The 6942-nt window shown below is 52.2% G+C and overlaps 1 long non-coding RNA gene across 2 annotated transcripts; it reads right to left on the minus strand.

Moving 5' to 3' along the window:
- Positions 1-223: 223 nt before the first annotated feature.
- On the minus strand, positions 224-4071 carry LOC115849595 (uncharacterized). 2 transcript variants are annotated; one of them, XR_011376735.1, is made up of 4 exons: positions 3764-4071; positions 2542-3626; positions 1376-1495; positions 224-746 (listed from the first exon to the last, which is right to left on the minus strand). It is a non-coding gene; the product is annotated as an uncharacterized lncRNA (long non-coding RNA). The 2 variants fall into 2 exon arrangements; XR_011376734.1 differs by having other exon boundaries at positions 1376-1588.
- Between the last annotated feature and the right edge of the window lie 2871 nt (positions 4072-6942).

Below are 6942 nucleotides of genomic sequence, written 5' to 3' on the forward strand. Positions count from 1 at the left end.
CTTCCCTGGTGGCGCAGTGGTTGAGAGTCCGCCTGCCGATGCAGGGGACAGGGGTTCATGCCCCGGTCCGGGAAGATCCCACATGCCGCGGAGCGGCTGGGCCCGTGAGCCATGGCCACTGAGCCTGCGCGTCCAGAGCCTGTGCTCCGCAACGGGAGAGGCCACGGCAGTGAGAGGCCCGCGTACCGCAAAAAAAAAAAAAAAAAAAAAAAACAACCGGGACAGTGTCTCAGCGGTACTGGCTCACATAGGAGCAAACAAGCCTCAAGAAACAAAGGCCGCACAAAGCCCAAGGGGGGTCAGGGGAAGGTCCGATGCTGAGCCTGGACCATGAAGCCTGGCTCTCTTGCAGGCAGCCGGTGGCCGTGGGGCAGCACGCCTCCCCTTGTACGCAGAACAGGCCATGCCAAGGGACCCTGGGCAGGTCCCTTCTCCCCTCCGGCCTGGGCTGAGAGGTCCCAGGGCCCCTTGAGAGCTGGCTCTCCTCCTAGGACCCCCATGACCTGATCTGGGGGGTTGCTTGCACGTCCATCCCTTGGCCATGTGTGTTGAGGGATGGTTCCCCTTCTCCATGGAGCTGTTTCCTGAAGATGTGGACAACAAAGCAGACGGACCTTTGGTGAAATCTGCATCATGTCTTTTCCTCCAAGGACAGCTCCAAAGGCATTTTGAAAATACATGCGGACAAAATTCAAGTTTTCCAAAACAGTAAACGTTCCGAAGCAACACTGCACGTTTCCTCTTTTCTGGGTAAAACAGAAAACACGCGGTTATTTTTAGCCCCTGGAGCTCCACTGGGAATGGGGGTAACATATGCCCACGTGCACACAGAAAGGGCCTTTTTTTTTTTTTTTTGTGGTACGCGGGCCTCTCCCTGTTGTGGCCTCTCCCGTTGCGGAGCACAGGCTCCGGACGCGCAGGCCCAGCGGCCATGGCTCACGGGCCCAGCCGCTCCGCGGCACGTGGGATCTTCCCGGACCGGGGCACGAACCCGTGTCCCCTGCATCTGCAGGCGGACTCTCAACCACTGCGCCACCAGGGAAGCCCCAGAAAGGGCCCTTTTTATCAGCTGCCCTGCAAGGATGGAGCCGTTGCAAAGGACGTAGGCAAGCGCAGCACGGCTCTGCCTGGTGGGGATTCCCTCCAAGCGTGGATGCCCAGCAAATGGAGAAGGACGGGCTCCCTGTAACCCCTCCCTCCTCTTCTTACGCAGCGTGAACCCAGCTCAGGCCCTGAGGCTCCCAGACTCAACCTCCTCCTGGGTAAAACCAGGAGAGCGAAGGTGAGGCTTAGGTTTACGATGAGGGTTTAATAAAAAAGTGTGTCCCAAATGCTTCACCCACTACCCAATACACCCGACAAATGGCCACATTACCACCACTGCCACCATCAGTGTTCATCCTTCGATTTCGCCATTTATGCAGTAAATCGCCTCTCCAGGGACCAGCCGTCTGAACGACTTCTTTTTCCTTGCAAACTGACCCCACATCTCCAGCTGCAAACAGGATGTTGGAAAGAAGGACATCCTTGAGGACTTCACGGAGTAAATATCAAGGAGTCTGATATCAAGGGCTCCTAATGGCCAGAGCTGGAATGATTTGAGGAAAAAGTAATCTTTACTTATTAATATAATGAGTGTGCCATTAATTAATAATGACAGTATTGGCTAATCTCCCATAGACCAAAAGATCTCAGCCCATACTCATGTAAATATTCAAATAAATAAATGTGGAAGAAGAAAGTGTTTTCCTACAGAAAAAATGTTATTAACAAATGAGGAAGCAGCTTCCCTGGTGGCACAGTGGTTAGGACTCCACGCTCCCAATGCAGGGGGCCCAGGTTCAATCCCTGGTCAGGGAACTAGATCCCACATGTATGCTGCAACTAAGAGTCCGCATGCCACAACTAAGGAGCTGGCAAGCCGCAACTAAGACCCTGCTCAACCAAATAAATAAACAAATATTTTTTTAAAAAAATGAGGAAGGGGGTACTTCCCTGGCAGTCCAGTGGTTAAGACTCCAAGCTCCCAATGAAGGGGGCACGGGTTCAATTCCTGGTCAGGGAACTAAGATCCTGCATGCCTCCAGGAACAGCCAAAAATAAATAACTAAAAAAAGGAAGGAATGAGGGAAATAGAATATCACCATTAGGCAAACAACCCTGTAATAACTATTTCCAGAAATTGGGCAAAAATCTGAGGAGAAACAGGATGCTGGAATAGCCTCAAAGCAACTCCCCCACAATATGTATCAATTACCCTGGACAGGTGGCAAGAAATGGTCGTTCTGGATTATTTTTAGATCAGAACTTCTCGTAAGCACTCTCCTTGCATCCCCTTCCCCACCTAGTTTTTTTTCTTTCATGAGAATCTGCTTACGTATTAACTTCAGAGTAATTCTGATTTAAAGCAAACTAAAATCCTTGGAACAATGACTTACATAAACCATAGGCTTGAAATGAGGGTAAAAGGCAAAACGTAAAGTGAACACACACAGCTAACATTTCAACACGTTTATTTTGCACGAATGCCCATAGTCTTACCCACTCCTCGCACTCACGCCCCCATGGCCCACGCAGGAAGGATGCAGCTCCAGGACGCCTTCCTCTTGGTGCACGAGGTAACGAGTGACTAAACAACAGGAAGAAGTCGGAGAGGCTAAACCTACACAGTAACCTCTGAGCTGGAGGAACTTAGCTAAGACAGGCTGGGAGAAGAGGGAGGTGAGGGCAGAGGCCAGGCACACACCCTCCCCAACCCCTCCTTGCAAGACCCCAGTAGAAGCCTGCCTGGCCCCAGCTCTCCCACAGGGCACCCAGGGCCGAGCCCCTGGAAGGTGGGTCATCCTGGGTGGTCGGTCCCCTTGCTGGCCAGGGAGGTCTCTACTCTTAGCAGTGATGACAACATACTAAATATAAATGTGAAACCGTTATTAAACACCTGTTTACTTGAAAGAGACAAATTCATCCGTGCACCTGCTCCAACCAAAGTGTGGCCTGATTGCAGACAATCTGCAGGGAGGACCTTCCTTCGCTCCTTGCTCCCTCGCCTCCTACTCTGCTTCTCATTCTTCCCCACGGGGCCCAGAAACAGGTTAAAGAGGCCCACTTTGCAGTCAGAAAAGGGAAAAAGGGACGGGATACGGAGAGGGGACACAGGAAGAGGGGAGGAGGCGGAGGTGACGCGGAGCCATAGTCGGACGGACACGCGGCGCCGGCTCTTCCGGTCGCCTTCCGATGGCGTCACCGGCCGGCGCGGGCTAGAAGGGCAGAGTGCGTCGCCCCGATGCGCGCCGAGGGGAGAGCAGGCCTGAGCCGCGCGCGTGAGAGGCAGGGCCGGCTCCCTGCGGAGGCTCCTACATGGCGGCGGCCGCACACCACAAACGCCCCTACGGAAAGCATGACAGGCGACAGAGACGGGCGAGACACACCTGACACAGTAGACGAGCCTGTTCAACCAGCCTGCTAACCACGGGCGTCCACTCCGCGCGTGCTCAGGGGCCGCCGCCAGACTGCGCCTGCGCGGGCCCGACGGTCACACCGCGCCTGCGCAGCGCCGTCTTCGTCACCACTCAGGCGCCTGCGAGTCCCTTTATGGTCCCGGCTGCTCCGGTCGAGGCCTTCTCGGACTGCCCAGTTCGAAGGCATACGCTCTACTCGGCTTTCCAGCCGGCAGAAGGCCCACCCCTCAGCTCGTCTGACCATCATCTTGACCCTTACCTCCCGAATGTCCTCTACCACCTCTCCTCTCTCACCGAACACTCACCTCCCCTGACAGCGAAGACGTGCGGTGATCCGGCGCTCAGCTCTGCGCCTGCGCGGGGCCCCTCGCAATTCCCAGCCGGCTTTAAGCTTCTAAGTGCGGGTTATCGCCCACACGGACACAAAATGTCGTTTTTCATCTTCAGCCTAAGGTTTTCTCTAACAGGGACGTCATGGGAATTACGATTTTCTAAGTGTATATTAATGATAAAGAAGGGACGGTCATCACTTTAACATGTCCTAATGGCCTCGGTTCTGCTGTCCGTCTTAGCTTCGTTTGGGTTCTAAAGGCCCGCGGCCAAGTAAGGTCCTCGCTTCCTTGTTAGATTTGTTTTGCTTTGTTTGGAGGTCGGGGGTGGGGGGGGAGGTTCCTTTCTCCGCGGGGACCTAGGCTGCCAGGACTCCGCCCCTTGTCCAGCCCGGGGCTCTGCAGGGAGTGCGGGGGGGGGGGTCAAAGGGAGTGTGGGGTCAGGAGACCAGGGAAGAGTTGGGGGAAGGAGCCCCTGGGAAATAGGCTGAGACGCCTCAGAGACAGGAGTGGGTGGCCCCGGCCTGGACAGTTCGCTGAAGGTCTTCGCACCAGAAGGGATTCTGGGGGTCATTTCCACTTTGAGATGGGTGGTGTCACCCCCTCCACGTGAAGTTAACCTGCCCAGTAATGGGGAGAGAAGGGCTGCCATAGGCAAACAAGCTCCGTGCAGTCTGGGCTGAGGGGTGAGAGGGATGCCTCCTTTCCCCCTTGTGTGTGAGGTGGGCCAGGTGGGGTAACAGAGGCCTTTCCTGTTCATGCTTTGCCCACCTGGGAGGTGCCCCTTAGCTCCCAGACAGCCCACCCACTCACCTCTCCCCACACCCCTTGAGTTATGTTTCTTGAGATTTGGGGGCTGTAGCAGTGAGGTCCATGGGTATTGGGATGGGGGTGGGTGGAAGGTATGTCCTGTCCTAAACTCTCCTAGGCAAAAGTGATGTATTCTTGAAAGGCAGTGAAAACAAAGGTCAAGGAAGGAATGTCAGCTAAGCCTGCAGCCCAGCGTTTGAAATGAACACGAGTGGCTGGGCCCAGGCAGAAATGTAGGCTGGGAGGAAGGCCTCCAGGAAGAAGAGGGGAGGACCTGACGCCCCCAGGGTGTGGAGGGGCGAGGGGACTTGGGCCTGGCAGGACAGATGGAGGGGTCAACCAAGGCATGGTCCCCATGGGCAAATTTGAATGTGGTCTGCATTACAGGTGAGGGCAGTGCTACACCAATCCCAGAATGTTGCCTGAAGTGTGTATTATAATTTGGTTTTAGATTGTATTTCTACTTGACCTGTCTCTCCCTTATAAATAAATGGAATACAGCATGGCAATTCTGGCTATTTCAGTTCTGGTTAATGAAGATTTTAGTGCACTAAGATTGTGTTGGCTAATTAGAATTAATTATAATTTGGGGTATTTTACCAGGCCATCATGCAATTTTCACTGTTGCAAATGGAGAATGAAATCAAGTACCCGTGACACTAAAGCGATCTGTTCATCTTCAGTAACTTGAACGGAGTTAAGTAGCCCAGTCAGTCGGGCTGTCTCTGCAGCTTCTTCCAGAACGACTAACTGAATTTTGGGAGAGAAAACCTTTCAGAGCTCAAGGGAAGAATGACAGGCAAATGGAACAGCTGCCGGAGCTCTTTGGTACAGGCTTTTCAAGCTCCGTGGGCAGTAACACCCAGCCAGACGGCAGGGTCCTGAGCCCCGCAGGGTCGGTGCAGCTTTTGTCCTGGTTTATTTGAGTTATTTATGCAGAAAACTCTCGTTCCCTGGCTGGGAAGACCTGTTTCCATGGACATCTCTTTTTAGACAACTCCCCTCTATTTTCTTTTCATCTGTTCTTGAGTAATTCCTGGGAATAACATGAAGAGGCATAAGTGACCTTCACCTGGACACAGGTCCAGCATTCCCTCTGATGCGCTTCCGTAAAATAAGGTGAGAGCAGAAACTGGTCTATTTTTAGAGGAAATTTCTTTGAGAAATAGTTTCTATTTTATCTGTAATCCTCTGGCTAATGTTTAAAACCAGTATTCATAGTGCTGCCTAAGAGCTTTAGAGCAAATGGATTTTAATAAAGAAAAGCTATTTTGGAGTGCTGTGTTGTAAGAGGGGCTCGGCAAAGAGGAGTGGAGAGGAGACTAACAGATGAGGGGACCCCCGGGGCCCAGAGGGAGCAGCAAGGAAGCAGACAAAAGTGAACGCAGGGCAGCAGACAGCCAGGTGCCCGTTCCTGGCGCTCTGCTCCCGAGAGGAGAGAACTCAGCAGCAGCCTCGGAAGCTGGTTTAAGCCAATATGCGCAGGCCTCTTTCTAGTCCTGCAAGGTGAGCTGGGTGCCCTGCCTGCCCCTTTGCCTCTCCCTCCCCCTGTCATCTCCCAGCTCCTATCAAATGGTTCTTTTTATCTGTGAAGCGGGTGCATACGCCTTTTGTTCTGTAACTATAATTAAATCCCTGGTCTTGGTATCGGGTGCACAGTGTGTGTGCCTAAGACACCCCACACACTGTGTCTCCCCTTTCCTAGTTCCACCCACAATTACCACTGACCATTGCTCCCACTCTGTGTCAGTCCTGTGAGGTGTGGCTTGAACTAGGTCGTAGCAGGAATGTTTACACCCCAGATGTGGGCATACCTGCAAATCAGCACTTGATTTATTGCTTCGCAGAGTGTCTTGACTCAATAAAAGGACAGAGAAGACGTTAACAGTGCAGATTAAACTTAATACTGTGTTGAAGCCAATACAGTGTGAACAGCACAGGAAAGTGGAGGAAATATTCTTTAAGTATTAGGAAACTATAATCCAGTTCAGCCAAGAAGCTGTTGGCAAACGAGAGGATCAGACTGAGTTCTGTGGCTTCATTTTTGTCCTATCCGTTAATGCAAAAAAAAAAAATCCACCAACGTGGGCGTGGGAAGGACCCTCGCTGATCGATTACAGGCATAGGTTACCTGTAGAGACGAGAGTTCGCCGAAAATCCACAGAAGTATTCTGTGAGAATCAATTGGTTGGAAATTACAATGAAGAGTATTGTGTATTTTTTAAATTACTTGTAAACTATGTGCTCCAGACACTTTAGTAGAATTTACAATAGGCTTGTACACATACATACATGCATATGTTTTTGTTCCTGAGAGCCAGCTGTTAGACCTTTACCCACAGTCA

This window comes from Globicephala melas, chromosome 15 (genome assembly GCF_963455315.2).
Source record: "Globicephala melas chromosome 15, mGloMel1.2, whole genome shotgun sequence".
NCBI classification, from domain to species: Eukaryota; Metazoa; Chordata; class Mammalia; order Artiodactyla; family Delphinidae; genus Globicephala; species Globicephala melas.